This window comes from Schistocerca gregaria, chromosome 1 (genome assembly GCF_023897955.1).
Source record: "Schistocerca gregaria isolate iqSchGreg1 chromosome 1, iqSchGreg1.2, whole genome shotgun sequence".
Classification (NCBI taxonomy): Eukaryota; Metazoa; Arthropoda; class Insecta; order Orthoptera; family Acrididae; genus Schistocerca; species Schistocerca gregaria.
Window position 1 is genome coordinate 1,185,165,718 of NC_064920.1, and position 21,459 is coordinate 1,185,187,176.

The 21,459-nt window shown below is 41.7% G+C and overlaps 1 protein-coding gene and 1 non-coding gene across 2 annotated transcripts in view; one reads left to right on the forward strand and one right to left on the reverse strand.

Moving 5' to 3' along the window:
- LOC126284516 (Down syndrome cell adhesion molecule-like protein Dscam2) overlaps nucleotides 1-21,459 on the forward strand; it is a 1,260,408-nt gene that overhangs the window by 136,766 nt on the left and 1,102,183 nt on the right. The window lies entirely within an intron of this gene.
- Nucleotides 10,615-10,689, reverse strand: Trnas-cga (transfer RNA serine (anticodon CGA)). Its single transcript has one exon. It is a non-coding gene; the product is annotated as a tRNA-Ser (tRNA).

Sequence of the window (21,459 nt, forward strand, 5' to 3'; positions counted from 1 at the left end):
GCTGCCTGCCGCTTGCCAACACTGCCGCCCGCCGCGGTACGCTAATACGCGGGTCCTGCCACTCTGCACGGAGCTTGCGCCACTTGGCTCCCCTTGCTGCATCTCCGAGGCGTGCTCGAATCCGAGTTTGGCGCATTTTCACGTGAAAGAGACCTCCGAATGCATCGAATTTGTGTTGACAGCTGTTGCAAAGTGAAGATTGTCGCACACATAACAAAATGGTACACATCGGAATAGACGACAGAGGGATAGAGAAACAATTAAAATCGCTCAAAAGAGGGAAGGCTGCTGGACCTGATGGGATGCCAGTTCGAATTTACACAGAGTACGTGAAGGAACTTGCCCCCCCTTCTTTCAGCGGTGTACCGTAGATCTCTAGAACAGCGTAGCGTTCCAAAGGATTGGAAAAGGGTAGAGGTCATCCCCGTTTTAAAGAAGGGACGACGAACAGAAGTGCAGAACTATAGACCTATATCTGTAACGTAGATCAGTTGTAGAATTTTGGAACACGTATTATGTTCGGATATATGACTAGAAATCTACTCTGTAGGAGTCAGCATGGGTTTTGAAAAAGACGATCGTGTGAAACCCAGCTCGCGCTATTCGTCCACGAGACTCAGAGGGCCGTAGTCACGGGTTCCCAGGTAGATGCCGTGTTTCTTGACTTCCGCAAGGCGTTCGATACACTTCCCCACAGTCGTTTAATGAACAAAGTAAGAGCTTATGGACTATCAGAACAATTGTGTGATTGTATTGAGGAGTTCCTAGCCAACAGAACGCAGCATGCCGTTCTCTCAATGGAGAGAAGCCTTCCGAAGTAAGAGTGATTTCAGGTGTGCCACAGGGGAGTGTCGTAGGACCGTTGCTATTCACATTATACATACATGACCTTGTGGATGATTTTGGAAGCTCACTGAGGCTATTTGCGGATGATGCTGTGGTATATCGAGAGGTTGTAATAATGCAAAAATTGTACTGAAATGCAGGAGGATTTTCAGCGAATTGACGCATGGTGCACGGAATGGCAATGTAGACAAGTGTAATGTGCTGCGAATACATAGAAAGATAGATCCCTTATCATTTAGATACAATATAGTTGGTCAGCAACTGGAAGCAGTTAATTCCATAAATTATCTAGAAGTACGCATAAGGAGTGATTTAAAATGGAATGATCATATAAAGTTCATCGGCGGTAAAGCAGATGCCAGACTGAGATTCATTTGAAGAATCCTAAGGAAATGCAATCCGAAAACAAAGGAAGTAGGTTACACTACGCTTGTTCGCTTGCTGCTTGAATATTGTTCACCAGTGTGGCATCTGTACCATATAGGGTTGATAGAAGAGATGATCAAACGGAGAGCAGCGCGCTTCGTTACAGGATCCCTAGTAATCGGGAAACTCCAGTGGAAGACTCTGCAGGAGAGACGCTCAGTAGCTCGGTACGGGCTTTTGTTAATGTTTCGAGAACATACCTTCACCGAAGAGCCAAGCAGTATATTGCTCCCTCCTATGTATATCTCGTGAAGAGACCATAAGGATAAAATCAGACAGATTAGAATCCACACAGAGGCATGTCGACAATCCTTCTTTCCACGAACAATACGACACTGGAATAGAAGGGAGAACCGATAGAGGTACTCAAGGTACTCTCCGCCACGCACCGTCAGGTGGCTTGCGGAGTATGGATGTAGATGCAGATCTAGAAGGTCTTTTCTTCCGTGCAACTTCTGTTTGAATTAAGACCATACATTTTCAATAGGACTGTTGTCAGGCGACTGAGAGGACCAATCCAGTACCTGCAAACCTTTGTACTTATTCCAGTAGCTACAAAGCTTGTTGCAATGCTTCGGATCGTGGTCCCCCTTGCAGTATGCACTCTTCATTTTTGTTGATGAACCAACGTTTTGCAGTCGGTGTCAGACATGTTTGATAAATCCTTCTGTGCGTTTCAACTGTCAGTAAACCCGTGGATATCTCCTTCAAGAATATTAAGGACCAAGAGGTGCTCGAGTCGACTGCGAAAGAACTAAGGTGATATCTTTTACCAACTGTGTATAATGCCACTACGCTGTTACTTAACAGACTGTATAGTTGGAAAAAGGATTAACTTTTTAAAACCTACAATTTTCAGGAGTTGTGAAGCAGAATGTGAAACTTGGTTCAAATGTCTTGAGGGTATTTTAGTTTTGTCGTTGCAACTACCAAAATGAGTTATTTTTGCGCCAGACGCATGTCGCTTTATTAAGGTAAAGTGTGACATTTCTACGGGGTCTTTTGGCACAAATATGGTTAAATATGTTGCCAGCGAGACATCAGTAACCCACCTTACAGCTCTGTCCTTTTTTCGATTGTGCTGACACCTTGCCGTTTGACGGTTCACCGGACCCGAAGATGAGTCACAGGGCGACACGCCTTTGCACCGTAGTTGCTTTATAATTCTTGAGAATATTATAATTCTGTCGTTGCAACTACAAACATGCGTGATTTTTTTCGCCAGACGCGTTTCGCTTTATTGAGGTAAAGCATCATCAATAATCTGTAATTAAGTTATTTACATTTTTATTTGCTTTTAGATCGAAACACAGTTTGTTAAGAATAGCTTAATTTGTACTTACGGCGAGTTTTCGGCTGATTTCTCGCTGACATCGGAAAAGGCCGTCTCCTAGCACATCGTTGTTTTCCTAAGATAGATACTGAAAATTTGGGTCCAATTTTTAGATGTTCTACAGCAGTATGCATCTTATGCTTTTCACAACACACTTTTATTCACACTACTGTATTCTCTTTGCTTTTTATACTTCAGGTATATGTTGTTGTTTGTGTTTTGTAGTGTCGCCAACATAACCTTTCCACTACTTTGTCTTTGACCTACAACAATTTTTAATTAGATTATAGCATGTGTGTAATTCTATTTAATAATGTTTCTGTGTATTTATATACTGTGTAAGAGTAGACAAGAGTAGAGAAGGAATAAGGATGAAGGCATAATTTTTTCTTCTTCTTCTTTTTTTTTTTTTAGAGTCTGGGGAAACTATGATAAGTGGACATAAGTATATAGCAGTCTGATGGAGTGTAAGTTTTCTAAGAAAATTTCCACATACAAAAAGCCTTAACGCTAAATAAAAATTACTTTGAATACATAGTGGGAACAGACAGTGATCGATGTTATTACTAACAGTTACTATTAAAATCAGTCTTGATAACAAATTTATTTATTCTGGTAACCGGTTTCGACCATGCCTTTGGTCATCTTCAGCCCTACAAGTCAAATACAAAGTCTGATCAGAGGGCAACATACATTAAAGAAAATTATAGAAAACACTACATAATTATAAAACGACGGATAACCAAAATGCTGTATGAAGAGGAGCTTCCATCTGGTGGTAAATCATTGTTAGATAAAGCAGTGCAAGTCTTATATATACTGGACTCTGCGCCCTGTTTTGACAGAATGATGTCATCGCTAACCAATGATTTAAAAGTCAAATAACAGGGTAAATTTTCGTAATGATAGAACAGTGACAAGAATAAAAAATAAAAATACATCGAACTTAGCTGGTTCAACAGTTATTGTCAGATAATATATGTATTTATTTATCTCATATGTTTAAAATGTATTATGTGTATGTTTCATATGTATTATGTTTAATATGTGTTTATTTATCTCCTATGTTTAATATTTTTACATATTTTATCTGACAATAGTTGGTGACTGATGACGTCAGATGTTAAGTGCCATAGTGCTCAGAGCCATTTGAACCATTTTTTGCTGTTCTGCTTGTTCCCGTTGCATCAGGGTAAAGAAATTGTTTTACTTGCCTTGATGGAGGAAATTCCTTCCAATTCTAACCAACCACGTGGCACTTTACGGGTACGACACCTTCATCAGTGGATGTGACAAAGAGACAATGCGAATTAGTGGTTAAACGTATTCAATCCCCATTTTTGTCTATTTTTCAACAAAAACACACTAGTTTACCAACAGATCACTTCATCTTACCACAAGCCGCACAACAGCTGAAACTCGAGGACACCGTTTTTGTTATCAGCAGTCCGCCGAAGCAAAGACGGTGAATTTTTCGTTGATAAAGAAGTCGCGATTTCGGCCCAGTGAGTGGCACTCGTCTCCTGGATGTCGCGCTGTCAAGACACCAGCCTACCCCCCCCCCCCCCCCCCTCTCCTCCCCGCTTCCTCATGAGACTTTGCTGGGTCGGTCGACGTGCCCGGAATTCCGGTGCGCTCGCTGCTAGATTAGACTTCGCCTTCATCAGGAGTTCTGCGCACATTCCGCAGGCGAATCGCGACGCGTCGCTTCCCTGGCTGCAGGGCCGCTTACTCACCCGCGGCTGTCTCTGTTACGGATGGCGGCCGAGCCCTCCCTCGGGAGAGAAAAATCTCCACCGTACGCGGTTGCCTTGTTACGAGGATTTGTTTTAGGAAGTCGAAAGAGGCCCGGATCATCTCGGATACTTTATCGGCAGACTCGAAGTTCCTTAAAAAGTTAGCTCTTCGGGGTCTTGCTCGCTGGTACTTCGTTAAGCAAGTCGACAGTGATAAATATTTGTCTGCCGAGCACCCGCCATTTTAAATTCTCCCATTAACTGGAAGCAACAGCTTCCGCGGGTCCCAGCGCTGGTGGTTTATACTGGAGTCGTCCTTTAAATCACAAAAATGAAAGAAAAAGATTTTTACAGAAATCATCTCTGTACAAAAACAGTCGTATATCGATGTGATTCGAGACAGGTTGCTGTAGCACTCTGCCACAATGGAATGGAGTAATTTTTACACAAATCGTTTCAAATGTAAGAGTTTTAGGTTGGGCTAGACCGATAGCGTCATGAATAAATATCAACTGAAAATACAAGTGGCAGTAATCACATTCACTGTATCATATATTCCACTTCGCGTTTCGAGGGATTACACCGCTATTACCAGGTGGGTTTATATCATTTATTTACATGGCTCTACGACGTTTGCCTTGCCTATGGCAGAGACACGCAGCAAATGACAAAAACATCTATTTTAGTGTAGAGCTCAAATAAACGTACATTTTTCATTATACAGGCGAACAGTAGTACAAATTCTAATATTTGTGAGTGGTCACAGAACCATTTTCCTCTCGTATTTACATTACTTGCTGTTCTCTATGATATGGAAAAAAGGCCTATTGAAGCTGTCTCTTAATGTGCCATCTTTGCTTAGTGGTGTACATGGTACTGACAATGGAGCCTGTGAGCACTTAAAGGTATTTACATTTCTATTACTGTTCGCCTATGTAATCAAAACAACTATGTAAGTTTGAGTTTGATACTAAAATACACACACACACACACACACACACACACACACACACACACACAAACGCACACACACATACCGACACACTCTAACACAAGTGCCACAGAGTACCTTAATTTCGTAGTAAATACAGTACATCCATGCTTTATAAACTGACAGTAATCCACTAATGTAATACAACTTAATGTTTGCACCCATTGTACGAGGGTTTGAACTTGAAGAGTGGCAACTATTTATTCACAACCGATACAAATGAGTTACATGTTTGCACCTGTTAATGTCCTTCAACGTAGTCACCAGCGCTGTGCAGAACGCGTTGCCAGCGATGTGGAAGGCGTAGTATACCGTTAGCAGATACTGTTCTGTTGATGGTGCGAATGGAACGGTGTACTGCCTGCCGAATCTCTGGAACAGTTCTGAAGCGAGTGCCACGAAGTGGTTACTTCATATTCGGAATCAAATCAAAGTCATAACGACATCAGTCCGGGGAGTATGGTGGATGGAACAGTACTTCCCAGTCCCATCGACCGAACAGAGCAGCCACAACTTGAACTGTATGCGCCCGCGCTTTGTCGTCCAAAATGATGGGTGGGTTGCGCACACAGCATCGCCGCTTCTTTCGCAAAGCTGGTCGCAGGTGATGCTCCAAAAATGAACAGTAATTCTGTGCATTGACGGTAATTCAACCTTGATCTAGCTTCGTTGTTCTTGTTTCGAAAACATATTGACACCGTTACGTTAGACCGCTCGCTCACAAAGTTCCCTCAATTTTGTTCACGCCGGTGACGTGGGACGGGCGAGTCCATTTGCTCGGAGGTAAGGTATGTCAGTAACGTGTGCTATAAGCGACAATAGTAGAATCCATTGCATAGTGTCTCCTCAGCAGTGTTGCTACTAGTTTCAGGTGGTTGTCTAGCGTTATAAATAATAATTAGCACTTCGAGCAATGTTGGTTTATCTCTCTTCTGTTCAGAAACAACATGGGATCGATTTACTACATTAGTGATGTGTCTTGCTCCCTCCGTGATTCAGTATCACGACTGTGGAACAGATACAGTTCCGACGCTGACTGCTTTGGAAGTTGTTACATTTTGACAGTTGAAGAGACACTGGCGCCCCTAGCAGCAGGAATGCCACTTATCACTTACAGTCGTATATGTGATAAGATAGACATTTGTTTGTGATGCTATTTCTACTTAATTTACGAAATGCGTCCCAAGCACCAGTAAAATAGCTTCTCCTTCTGCTTCTTGCAGATTGTCTCCGGTTCTCTGCCCCCAGTCCCCATCATCTTCTCTCCTGACTTTCCTTAACATTCACATTCCTTGCTTCCGTTGTCTCCTCCACATCATTTTATCAGTTGCGTCTTGGGCGACCCCTTCTCCTTTGTTGGGGTAGCGTCCACTGTAGTATCCTATTTGGTTACCTACCTTCATTCATGCTATTCCCATGGGCAAACAACATAAGCGGTTTTCGTTGGATGTCGTTACAGATATCATCCTTAGTCAGATTACGTCATTTCGTATCCTGTCCATCCTAGTACAGCTTGACTTCCGTCTTACTTGATTACGTCTCAGGCTTCTGCTCTGTTCAAAACTACGTTCCACACTCAGAATTACAGTCTTATACAGTCTGTTTTTCGGTATCCTTATCTCTTTGTTCCACGAAACAGAGTTCATTACACTGGCTAAACTCGTCGTTTGTTAATCCTTTTAGTGATTTCATCATTGCCAGTACCCTGTTTATTAAGTAGTACCCCAAGATATTTTGCTTTCCACCTACAATCCTTCTCCATCATCCTCAAAATTATTTACTTTTTCCGTTCAAACAGCCAAGCGCTCACAGTTCTTCATCTTCACACCAACTTTATTCTATTCCTCTTCAATCTTTCTTATCACATAGCTTATATCATCTTCATCTTCTACCAGCACAATCTTGCCAAATGCAAAATATACGTTAAATATCTTGTTGTTCTCTACTGTCACACATACAACCTGGAACTTTCTATGTCAAGTCTGCAGCATTGCTCCAAGATACAGCTTAAAGAGTATTGGTGAGAGCTCACATCCCTGCCTCAGACGCTTATACATCACGAATTCCTCTGTCCAACTTTTCCCAATCCTTACTCTCGTTGTCCTATTTTCAAAACGGCGCTTAGCAATATCTAATCTAACACTATCTAACTTTTCCCTCAGTTTGTTTGATGGTATGTTACCGCATGCTTTCTCTAGATCAATCAATGCAACAAGCGTCCCTAGCCCAACATTTGTTTGTTTTTCACATAATTTATTGCGAAGACTTGTCCATTAGCGATCTTCCACCTCAGAGTCCTGCTTGCTCTTCTTGCTGCTTGTTTCTTTCTCTACCAGATTTTTCAGTATCTTCGGGTAGAGTCTTCCAACGAAAAATATCACTGCCAATCCTGTATAATTATTTGGATTATTACATGTCTTTTTCTTATGCACCAGCTTTCGGAACATGTTTTCCATACCGATGGAACATCTTCTCCATTTAAAACTCTTTCCAACAGCCTCCTTAGCGTGTCCAACAATTTCGGTAGCCGTGTTTTCCGAACAAGAAGGAAAGATAGTGGTTGTGAATATCTGTTGAAGTTGGCGCATTATTTCAGTGGAGTTGACAGAAGCAGTAGGTCGAAAGCAGGATATTCGTCATTCTAAACAAACGGCGGTCTTGATATGTAGCCTCGATGGAAGAAGTTAATGTAAGCTCAATCTTAGAGCTAGAACCAGGAATATAGCGATAGTGGGAGTGCATGCCCTTACTGAAAACTCGCCGCTGAAGGTAAAAGAAGATTTTGGAACAGATGCTGATAGAGTCTATAGACGCTGGGCAAGTGGTCATGAACTGATACTGGAAGGCTATTTTAGCAGCAGCGTAGGAAAACAGAGAAACAGTGAAGCTATTGGGATGTATGGGGAGGATATTACTAATGCGGAGAATGGAAAAACATTGATGAATTTATTGGAGCAGTATGAATTACGAGTATTAAAATACCAAGAGACCTAACTACTTGGAAATATTAATAGAGCGAAAACTAATGGACGATATAAGTTACTGTGTATTCACAAAGATACTCTCGAAACTGCATACAACTGAAACTCTTCCCTTGAAAGTAAGACAATATTAATACAGTATTACATCGATAAGGTTACATTTCTGTTGCTGACTGCTCTTGTGACTGCGGCTTTCTAAGTAACAATTTTTTACGAATTTGCTCATCATTTCACTTCATTCTACTTTAGAATTCTCAAATATGTGTTCAATGTAATTACTTCGTCAAAAGACGATTCTGTTCAAAACTTCTTAGGTTTGTGTCTGTGATGTCGCAACAAACGCGAAAGTGATTTCGTTTGAGTCGGGGAATATTTTATTATTAGTTGTGTTTTACTGTCACACCTGTACGATAGTTTTCAACTACTATTGTGTATTTATTGTATTCCATAGGAGTTCCCTATTTTACGCATACATAAAGTGGATTGTTTCGAAGTGTAGGGAACTAAGTCACATTGAACACTGTAGCTTCAGCCCTCTACGCGCTGCCCACGCAGTGAATAATGAAGATGAACTGGCGTATCGCGACTGTACGTATTAGACTGTGATATTACTATGTTCACTCTAGGCAAAAACGATGTAGTACCATCTTGGAAACATATGCACATCTTTCGTCTGCAGGAGCGTCTGAAAGATACGCATTACAACTTCCCACGCAATGGCTGCTGCCAAAATAGATCCCCTAGGCTGCTGCTTATTTTTCTCCGGCTGTATGCACTCCCAAGGCACCAGACAAACCCTACATCAGAGTTACGACGTGTATCGTGCCTCAAATTAAGTATCGTGTGAATTTATGATGACGGCTAATAACGCTGATGATTCAGTGCATCCAAATGACAGCAGGAAACACTCACGAATTGGCGGTTCTGGGCGCATTCAAATCAGATTCGTAATGAACCGATAGAACGGATTTGAAAAATCCCAAAATAAAAAAATAAGTAACACAGGCTTACAACGAGGTATATCAAACGATTCCCTTTGATCAGAGGGTTACAAAACTGTAATTGGCTTTCGTCTTATCAAAGTATCATGAAAGTTATTCATTATAATCAAAACACTGTCTTTTAATTCAAACTATTCTTCAGATGCGAGGTATTTTGAGATCCTGTTTCGACGAAATGCAATGACTTTATCAAAGGGTATTTGTAAAAACGTGTCTAGCTTATGATGACCAATATTTTTGAATCAGGCTTTGCTAGATCAGTTGATGCTGTATCACTGAGAATAAAAAGTAGTTCTGACTTTTAGTATTTTTTAGTGGCGCTGGAAGTAGTTTCTAAAAAAGAAAACAAGTACGGAATCATTGTCCACTTGACGAAAGCTAATAACTGTATGTAAAAGGATCATACGGAGAAGTTGAAGCAGTTCAATGTAATGGCCGAAAGCGTCAGAAGCAACCCCTGTTACGCAGAATTTGAGCTTTGAAGCACAGAGCAACTGAAGCAAATGATTTGGAATAAATCGTTTGGTCGTAATCAAAAAACACTTTTGTTTTAATGATTGCCACCCCAACTGGCGTATCACATCCATGACAATCTCCCCCTATTTAGCGATAACAAGCTGCCACTTTGTTATAGTTGGTTCAACATTAAGGTATTTTTCAATGGTAAATAAAATAATGTCCTTTTGTGACTGAATGTGTGTAATATGGGCTCGGGACCGTTTTTATCTTGAATTTTCAAAGTCTTTTTTGCGTTACATTGAGATAATGGACCTTCTGACCCACGGATTAAACCAACATTCGACTTATAAGACTGGGGAAAGAAGGAAGTTCAGAAAATGTCATGAAAGAAAGTCGTGGGCGAAGGTCATGACGCACAATTCTTTTCGGACAGGTGTAATGTTGGTCTCAGACTAGAATGCAGAACGAAATAAATGAGCCGGACGACGATCCGGACACTATGCTTGAAGCCAGTAGGGCTATGTGCATTTTTTGTTCTGTGTACCTTCTTTGGTTCAAATACCTGGCTCGATGTTGAGGTGTTTTTTGTTCCTTGAGGACAAGAGTTTTGTCTCCAGTGCAGCAGATGTTATTCATACTTTAAAGTCTGTTGATTTCTTTAAATCGAAGGCGATCAAAGCAATTTCTGGGTCTCAATAATTTCTGTTGTCCAATAAACATTAATGATATTGAAGACTACTGTGAGAATATCTGAAAACGCCAAGAGCATCGTGAATGCCATTAATTAGAGGATGATCGTAAAACAGATGCAAGATGAAACTTCCTGGCAGATTAAAACTGTGTGCCCGGCCGAGACTTGAACTCGGGACCTTTGCCTTTCGCGGGCAAGTGCTCTACCAACTGAGCTACCGAAGCACGACTCACGTCCGGTACTCACAGCTTTACTTCTGCCAGTATCCGTCTCCTACCTTCCAAACTATACAGAAGCTCTTCTGCGAAACTTGCAGAACTAGCACTCCTGAAAGAAAGGATACTGCGGAGACATGGCTTAGCCACAGCCTAGGGGATGTTTCGAGAATGAGATTTTCACTCTGCTGCGGAGAGTGCGCTGATATGAAACCTACCGGACGTGAGTCGTGCTTCGGCAGCTCAGTTGGTAGAGCACTTGCCCGCGAAAGGCAAAGGTCACGAGTTCGAGTCTCGGTCGGGCACAGAGTTTTAATCTGCCAGGAAGTTTCATATCAGCGCACACTCCGCTGCAAAGTGAAAATCTCATTCCAGATGCAAGATGTCTAATGAATAATATGTAAATTCAAAACCAGTAAAAGTGTTTTTCCAATAATGTAAACCAAAACGATTGGCCTTGTAGGATATGTTACTCAAAATTAAAGGTATCCACAATGATTTTAATGTAATATAATCTGTGAAAGCGGTACTATACTGCCAGTGTGTTATAGGCGGATGGTAAATAAGCTACCGGAATTTTTCTTTCACGGTGTTTATTGGATTTCCCATACCTTTACCCAAGTTTTGAACAGTTAACCTTTGCGATGTAACCATACCTCATCAGGAGGGAACCCAGAGAAGCATTCTTGCAGTTCAGGTAGTATGTCGTAAGAGTTATGGAGGCCTGTTCCCATATCTGTTTCATGTTCTCTAGAGTTAGATTTCATGCAACGGTAGTGCAGATACACATTTATAGGTCATCAGCGTGGGGACGGAATTTTATATTGAATTGTTAGCATTTGTTTCTAGTATTTATTACAGTTATTTCCTTTTGCGACGTTGATGATGTGTTGTATCGGAATAAAAGGTAGTAGAAGAAAACATCAGCCTATCATACGCTTCATTTGTTCTCAAAAGATTCAGAGTTCTGTTATGTGCATTGTACATTAGAGGCCTGGTTTGTTAAAAATGTGTGAAATAAGTTATCTGCTTTATCATACACGCTGTATTGTTTTATTACATTCCAAACAACACTGCTGTCAACCAATTATTATTTTGTCTTTGAGGAAGCCCTTGGCATTCACTCCAAGCAATTTTTATTACTTGCGGGTTTTCCGCAGTGCTTTTAACAGAGTTTGCAACAGTCGATTTATTTACACAATACGACTGCACGTTGGGGAAGGGTCGGGGCTGTTCAATTACGTAGCGGGCTATTCTGTGGTTTTCTGGGTGGACGTGGAATGCACAAATAAAATATTAATTAATTAACACAAGCATTTGAGTGCAGCAGCTGCAATTATATATGTATAAAAATAGATGAGGTTTGCGCAGCAGCAGGAATGAAATACCGATACATTATAATTACTTTTATTCCCCACGTATCATTAACTTCAGGCTGCTAAATTTTATTATGATTACCAATCTGTGAAAGCGACGAATTTAGGCACACAACTTGGATTTAAAACTTTCTCACAGTTATATTTGTAGTTAGTAAACATCCTGGCCGTTCTGTTAATAAGTATTGGAGTAATTATAGAAACCAATCAATAATGATCGAGACTTTTATTATGCCAGGCAACATAAACTTCAGTATGTTACACACTGTCTATTACATTTGTAGTGACTTTGAAACGTGTAATAAAAATCTGGAGTGGCTTCTTTTTCGGTTTAATGGCACCGTACTCTTCAGAGAGTTATATGAAATAGTAGAACACTTTTACTAGCCTGTTACACCCTATACATAACATTTCTATCGTTTTTCAGCGTAGCTTTTGTAAACCTGTGTTAATCTGTGAAGTATCTGAGTCTGAAGCTAGAAGTCTCGTAGTTGTGCCACTTATCAGTAGTAAGATTAACAATCATCAGCGGTCGTTTGACATTAATTGTTAGATAAAGGCATTCAACGGGCACTTCCTTTAATTACAGTTTTCAGTTATACACACAGGGTCAGTCGAAAGAGTCTGCCAACAATTACTCACCTCCCATTAGGCCATCCCCTCTATCTTTCATGTCTTAAAATCTCGCAGACAACATATTTTGTGCATATACCACCCAGTCACCTCGTAATAATACTGCTTGGAATAACATTGTACTGTTGTATTGCCTACGGAGATTGGCCGGAGAAATGGCGGAGGAAGACGCTGGAGAAATGGGAACAGGCTGCTCGCAGTAAAGCCATTAGGAAGAGATTGCGCTCTGGTAGCTTCATTTTGAACGTTAAAAAGAAATTTCGCCAACTGTCAGAGCAATCTGGAGCGTCCTGTAATTGAACGAGCAGCTAAGCTACAGCAGATTCCTCCAATTATCAAGAAGTCTAAATTATACAGAAATACATTTTCCTCACGCAACTGTTAACAGGATGAATGTATTTGTTGGAATGCGCGATGAAAACAACGCTGTCTAATGTATCAGTTTATTCATGACAGGTTTCAGTCAAGACGATTATCACGGTGGAAAACTATAATATACAAAGACAATATCACATGAAGTTTTTGCTTTTGTATGACATGAAGAACACTGCACGTCTTGAAACGCTTAAAAAGGATATGTGGTCTGCGTTACAGTACTGAATTATACAAGTAGGCAACTCATAACCCATATGAAACTTCCTGGCCGATTAAAACTGTGTGCCCGACCGAGACTCGAACTCGGGACCTTTGCCTTTCGCGGGCAAGTGCTCTACCATCTTTTATTTATTTATTCTTTTTAATTTTCGTTTCAGTTCGTTGCATCTGTTCGGGGTGGACGTCGTAAGACATCCATTTAAGTTCGTTGTTGATCTGTGAACTCAGTTTTTTTTTCTTTTTTCTTTTTTTTAAAAAGAGGGCACGTTACCCTCTGACCGAACACGCGGAGCTACCGTGCCAGCTACCATCTGAGCTACCGAAGCACGATTCACGCCCGGTCCTCAGAGATTTACTTCTGCCAGTATCTCGTCTCACTCCTGAAAGAAAGGATAATGCGGGGACATGGCTTAGCCACAGCCTGGGGTATGTTTCCAGAATGAGATTTTCACTATGCAGCGGAGTGTACGCTGATACCCTTTCTTTCATAAGTGCTAGTCCTGGAAGGTTCGTAGGAGAGCTTCTTTAAAGTTTGGAAGATAGTAGACGAGGTACTGGCAGAAGTAAAGCTGTGAAGACCGGGCGTGAGTCGTGCTTCGGAAGCTCACATGGTAGAGCACTTGTCCGCGAAACGGAAAGGTCTAGAGTTCGAGTCTCGGTCGGGCACACAGTTTCAATCTGCCAGGAAGTTTCATATCAGCGCACACTCCGCTGCAGAGTGAGAATGTTATTCTGGGACTGATAACCCAGATTACAAGTGCGATCTAAGAAGTCACTTGCAGCCTGGATTGTCAGTATTCTACTTGGTGTTGTATGTCAGTGGTGGTACCCAGAGTACTTATCTCTTTTTACGTTTTTCAAGTCGTTCATTGTTCTTCATGTCACATAAAAGAATGAAATCCATGTGATGTCTTTGCTAAAGACAGTGAAAGTGGTCTTATGACAAAAGCCGCTCGTGAATAAACTACACTACTGCCCATTAAAATTGCTATACCACGAAGATGACGTGCTACAGACGCGAAATTTAACCGACAGGAAGAAGATGCTGTGATATGCAAATGATTGTCTTTTCAGACCATTGACACAAGGTTGGCACCGGTGGCGACACCTGCAACGTGCTGACACTAGGAAAGTTTCCAACCGTTTTCTCATGCACAAACAGCGTTGCCCGGTGAAACGTCGTTGTGATGCCTCGTGTGAGGAGGAGAATGGCGTACCATCACGTTTCCGACTTTGGTAAAGGTCGGATTGTAGCCTATCGCGATTGCGGTTTATCGTATCACGACATTGCTGCTCGCGTTGGTCGAGATCCGATGACTGTGTGCAGGATATGTTGGGTTCAGGAGGGTAATACGTAGGCCGTGCAGGATCCCAACGGCCACGTATCACTAGCAGTCGAGATGACAAGCATCTTATTCGCTTGGCTGTAACGGATCGTGCAATCACGCCTCGATCCCTGAGTCAACAGATGGGAACGTTTGCAAGACAACAACCATCTGCTCGAACAGTGAGACGACGTTTGCAGCAGCAAGGACTATGAACTCGGAGACCATGGCTGTGGTTATCCTTGACGCTGCATCACAGACAGGAGCGCCTCCGATGGCGTACTCAACGACGAACCTGGGTGCACGAATGGCAAAACTTCGGATGAATCCAGGTTCTGTTTACAGCATCAAGATGGTCGCATCCGTGTTTGGCGACATCGTGGTGAACGCACATTGGAAGCGTGTAATCGTCGTCGCCATACTGGCGTATCACCCGGCGTGATGGTATGGGGTGCCAATGGTTACACTTCTCGGTCACCTCTTGTTCACATTTATGGCACTTTGAACTGTGGACGACACATTTCAGATGTGTTACGACCCGTGGCTGTACCCTTCAATCGATCCCTGCGAAACCCTACATTTCAGCAGGATAATTCACGACCGCATGTTGAAGGTCCTGTACGGGCCTTTCTGAATACAGAAAATGTTCGACTGTTGCCCTGGCCAGCACATTCTCCAGATCTCTCACCAACTGAAAACGTCTGGTCAATGGTGGCCGAGCAACTGGCTCTTCACAATACGACAGTCACTACTCTTGATGAACTGTGACATCGCGTTGAAGCTGCATGAGCAGCTGTACCTGTACACGCCATCCAAGCTCTGTTTGACTCAATGCCCAGGCGTATCAAGGCCGTTATAACGACCAGAGGTGGTTGTTCTGGGTACTGATTTCTTAGTATCTATGCATACAAATTGCATGAAAATATAATCACATGTCAGTTCTAGTATAATTTGTTTGTCCAATGAATACCCGTTTATCATCTGCATTTCTTCTTCGTGTAGCAATTTTAATGTCCAGTAGTGTAATACACAAAACAGCGTTGTGCTTATCTCGCATTTCAACAATTACCCACAAAAATTGAGGAGAAAACGGTTTTTCTGTTAGGTAGCAATCATCGGCGCCTTGTACCGACTAGGCGACACGCCTACATTGATCAACGCTCCAGTCTCGTTGATTCCGCTCCCGCTGCAATCGTTCGGTCAACATGGAAACTCGTAAGGGTCGTCTACGGGGGATAGACTTATTTAGCATTGAGCACCGAACGAAGCGCTACGAAAAAATTTTGCCTGCACCAGATTTGTATTCTGTCGTCAAAAGCAACCCTTTCCATTTACGCTCTGGACAGTAACACACGAACAGCCGAACACCTTCACTTCGCCGGACTGTAACATCCTCTACATCTACATTTACATCCATACTCCGCAAGCCACCTGACGGTGTGTGGCGGAGGGTACCCTGAGTACCTCTATCGGTTCTCCCTTCTATTCCAGTCTCCTATTGTACGTGTAAGAAGGATTGTCGGTATGCTTCTGTGTGGGCTCTAATCTCTCCTTCCCCTTCTTAGTCTTTTATGTCAGTGGATTTTCTCTTTCCTAGTCTCTGTACTGGGTAGAATGTCTCCTCAGTCGTATGCGGTTCACATGGCCACAACGTCACCAAGTGACGAAGAGTCTCGCTTTGGGCAGTGGTCTTACGTTTAGGATCGTCAGTGTGTTGCAACAAATACTGACTCAAGCATTTACAAAGTTAAATAACGCTCTGTTTGGAGATGTCTTTATTTAGGTGCCGAGTTCACTGTACTCAATTACGGTGATAATATAGCCAGTTTCCATTAATGATATAGTATTTTCCGGATTTCAGCTCTTCGGTCTTTCACAACAGTCTGCGGCTGCTTCTTCTACTGGCTGCCTGTTGTACCACTGATCCGTTGAACGACCATCTGAAGAGGCTTTATCATTATCCCGCTTGCCGAAATTTCTCATAATTAGAGATAACGAGGAGCGGTCTATAACTACACTGAAAACAATTGAACAACCAAGCTCGCATTCTATGTTATTTTCCGCTGATGACCGACTTCAACAGCAAGACGATCATTTTCTGATCTTTAAAGACGTTGTTATTACATGTCTTGATCCATTATTATTGTATCACACATGTCATGATTACACTATAGCGGATAGTCCGTAGCACATTTCACACAGGTTCGTTAAAAAACAAAGTTTTGTCACAAATAGAAACAATTCACTTAAAAAGCGTACTGTGTCACTACACGATTTATGACTGCATTGTTTTTATTTGTGACGCACATGTTTGTTTTCAACAAACACATGTAGAATGTGCTACATTCAATCCAATGTAATGTCAACATGGCATACGTGACACGGTATTAATGGAACAGGATGCATAACAGCGACTTTTTTTCTTAAGATCAGAAAACATCTGCCTTAACTTTTGAAACCAATCATGAGCGAATAGTATTGAATTCGATATTGGCTACAAAATTTTCTCCAGTGTAATCTCAGATCTTGGCTATTAAATTTTCTTCACTCTAAAAAATGTTTCAAGTGGCTCCGAACACTATGGGACTCAACTTATGAGGTCATCAGTCCCCTAGAACGAAGAACTACTTAAACCTAACTAACCTAAGGACATCACATACATTCATGCCCGAGGCAGGATTGGAACCTACGACCGTAGCGTTTTCGCGGTTCCAGACTGTAGCACTTAGAACCGCTCGGCCACATCGGCCAGCTTTCTTCATTCTGCCTGCACCAAGTGTGTTAACCAACAGCTATGCCCATAGTTGGTGATTGAACGCCACCTTTATGCCGTTGTGTCTGCAGTGGCTTGGTAAAGACACACACACACAAACACACACACACACACACACACACACACACACACACACACACAAGCTTTGAGCCTATCTTCTACAGAGGGATGTCCTTCCACTATTCCTCCAATGATCGCCTCCAACCCCCTTCTTCCTAATGCAGATGGGCTTCGCCCTCCTACGGTCGCAGGTTCGAATCCTGCCTCGGGCATGGATGTGTGTAATGTCCTTTGGTTAGTTAGTTTTAATTAGTTCTAAGTTATAGGGGACTGATGACCTCAGATGTTAAGTCCCATAGTGCTCAGAGCCATTTGAACCATTTTCAACTTCGTCCTCTTTTTGATGTTGTACTCTTCACTCTGAAGACTGGTTTGAGGCAGCTCTCCATGCTACTCTATCCTGTGTGAGCGTCTTCATCTCCGAATACCCGCTGAAACCTACACCTTTCTGAGTCTGCTTGCTGTATTCATCTCCCGGTCTCTCTCTACTATTTTTACCATCCGTACTTCCCTCCAATACGAAATTGGTGATATCATGACGCCTAAGCCTTCTTTTGCTCAAGTTGAGCCACAAATTTCTTGTCTCCCCTATTCTGTTCAGTATCTGCTCATCTAATGTTCAAAATTATTCTGCAGCATCACATTTCGAAAGCTTCTTTTCTCTTTCTGTCTAAGCTGTTTATTGTCCATGTTTCACTTCCGTACATGGCCACACTCCACACAAATATCGTAAGTAAAGGCTTCCTAACATTTAAATCCATATTCCATGTTCACAAATTACTCTTCTTCAGAAAGTATTTTCCTACCACTTCCCCAAATAGCAAAACTCGTCCACTACTTCACGTGTCTCGTTCCCTAATCCCCTTTGCATCATCTAATTTAATTCGATTACATTAACGTTCATCTTACATTCTCCGTTCAAGACACTGTCCATTCCGTTCAACCTCTCGTCCAGGTCTTTTGCTGTCTCCGACAGAAATACAATGTCATCGGCAAACTGCAAAGTTTTTATACCTTCTCCATGGATTTTTATTCCTACTTCAAATTTTTCGTTTCCTTTACTGCTTGATCAATGTACAGATTGAATGATTTATTGGCAGGACACTTAGAAAATGTAACAGACCTACTAAGGAAACTGGGAAACTACGCTTGTCCGTCCTCTTTTGGAATACTGCTGCGCGGTGTGGGATCCGTACCAGATAGGACTGACGGAATACATCAAAAAAGTTCAAAGAAAGGCAGCACGTTTTGTATTATGGCGAAATAAAGGAGAGAGTGTCACAGAAATGATACATGATTTGGGCTGGAAATCATTATAGGAAAGGTGTTTTTCGTTGCGACGAAATCTTCTCACGAAATTCCAATCACCAACTTTCTCCTCCGAAACTAAAATATTGTGTTGACACCGACCTGCATAGGGAATAACGATCACCACGATAAAGTAAGGGAAATCAGAGCTCGTACGGAAAGATATAGGTGTTCATTCTTTCCGCGCGCTATACGAGATTGGAATAATAGAGAATTGTGAAAGTGGTTCGATTAACCCTCTGCTAGGCACTTGAATGTGATTTGCAGAGTATCCATGTAGATGTAGATGTAGTAAAACATCGGGGATAGGTTACAACCTTGTCTCCCTCCCTTCCCAACCACTGCTTCCTTCTCATACCCCTCGACTCTTATTACTGCCGTCTGCTTTCTGTACAAGTTGTAAATAGTCTTTTACTCCCTGTATATTACCTCTGCTACACTCATAATTTCAGAGAGTATTCCAGTCAACATATTCAAAACTTTCTCTATGTCTACAAATGCTGTAAACGTAGGTACGTATTCCCCTAACATATCTTCTAAGTCAAGTCGTAGGATCAGTACTGTGGCGCTTGTTTCTACATTTCTACGCAGTCCAAATTGATCTTCCCCAAAGTATGTTTCGCTCAGTTTTTCCATTCTTCTGTAAAGAATTTGTGTTAGTATTCTACTACCATGGCTTATTAAACTGATAGTTTGTTAATTTTCGCACTTTTCAGGTAGCGCTCTCTTCTCGCAGTATCATATCTCTCATCTCTTCTTCATCTACGTTCACTTCCCATTGTATTATTTGCATTCAAGTTCATCTCCCTCTATGTATTGCTTCCACCCTTCAGCTTTCCCTTCTTTGCGTAGGGCTGGTTTTCCATCTGAGCTCTTGACATTCGTACAGTTGCCTTTCTTTTCCCCAAAGGCCTCTTTAATTTTACTGTAGGCGGTATACCTTTCCCCTAGTGAAATATGCTTCTAAATCCTTACATTTGCCTTCTAACAGATCCTGTTTAGCCATTTTCACGTTTTTTTAAACGTCTGTATTCCCTTTCGCCTGATTCATCTGCTGCTTTTTTTTTTAATTTTCTCCTTTCATCAATTAAATGCAGTATCTCTTGTGTTATCCAAGGATTTCCAGCAGACTTTGTTTTTTTACCGCTTCTATTCTCTTTTGCCTTCACTATTTCATCTCTTAAAGACACCCATTCTTGTTATGCTGTATTCCTTTCCCTTTACTAGTCATCTACTGCCTAATACTCCCTCTGAAACTCCTAACAACCTGTAGTTATTTCAACTTATCCTTGTTTCATCTCCTTAATTTCCGATCTTTTTGCAATTTCATCCTTTTATTAATCTTAAAATAATCTTTGAGAAGATTTTATTTCCTCACTAAAAAAGTATTCAGTGCAAAAATGCCATTATTTTAGAATTCATTATAAATTTGCAGTTGTATAGTCATTTACAAATCACAAGATAAAACAATAAATGTTTGTCATAGGAGTATAGCGTACAGTTGTAACACAGCGGCATCTGACCAGTGTTATAAACTGCTCACATCTTTCCCACTTTTATTACAGCCTTAGCTGCACGTTGCACTTCAGTCTCTTCCCTCATTTGTCTTCCTATGTCTACTAATAATTCGCAGAATGCATTCTCATAGTGCTGCTCGATAATCGCTAAGCAACCCTCAGCTTCTGAGTGGTTTTCTCCGAGTCTCCTGGAACCTCCTTATTTCTTACCATATTTGTCCAACTATTTTTCAATATTGTCCAATAACTTAACATCTCAGACTCTTCCTAACGGTCTGTTTTGCTTGAGTTTGTCTACTTCGTGTTTCCCAAGTTTAATAAGTTTATCACTATCCTGATTTCTGCCGCTAGTCTATGCTTTCGTTCACTTTCCTCTTTGTCCGGATTTTGTGCTCAATGGGCTGCCGATTTCATTTTGTAATTCTTCCCACTTAAATTAAGGACAGAAATGACATCAGTGAATCTCTTCTTTGATATCGTTACGTACTGAGCTTTAATTACACTCTTTGATCTTACCAGCCAACGGTTTTGTCACAGCGGTACCCCTGTTCCCATCAGATCATCGAAATTAATCGCTGCAGGGGTTGACTGGCACTTGGATGGATGACCATCCTGTTTGCCGAGTGTTATTCGCAAGCGGGGTGCCGTTGTGAGGTAAATTGAGGATTACTTGACTGACAAGTAGCGGCTCCGGTCACGAAAGTTTACAACGGCCGTGAAAGCGGTGTGCCGACCACACGGCCCTCCATATCCGCATAAAGTGACGCCTAAAGGCTGAACACGACATGATGGTCTTCCGACACCTTTCGTACGGTTTTTGATTCCTTTCTTTCCCATCTTATCAAACTTACTTTTAATTTTGTCACTCTTTTTTCGGTCTATGCGCTGGGCATTAACGGAAAAGAACTGCAGCCCTGCTTTTACGCTATTTTTAATCCAGGACTTCTCTCTTGCCTTTTCGTTCTTACCGTTTCCTATTGTTTCCTGTAGATACTGTAAAATACGTACGTTTCCTTACGGCTTATAGATATCCTATTAGGATTTCGAACAAAAAATAGTTCAAATGGCTCTGAGCACTACGAGACTTAACTTCTGAGGTCATCAGTCACCTACAACGTACAACTACTTAAACCTAACTAACCTAAGGACATCACACACATCCATGCCCGGGGCAGGATTCGAACCTGCTACCGT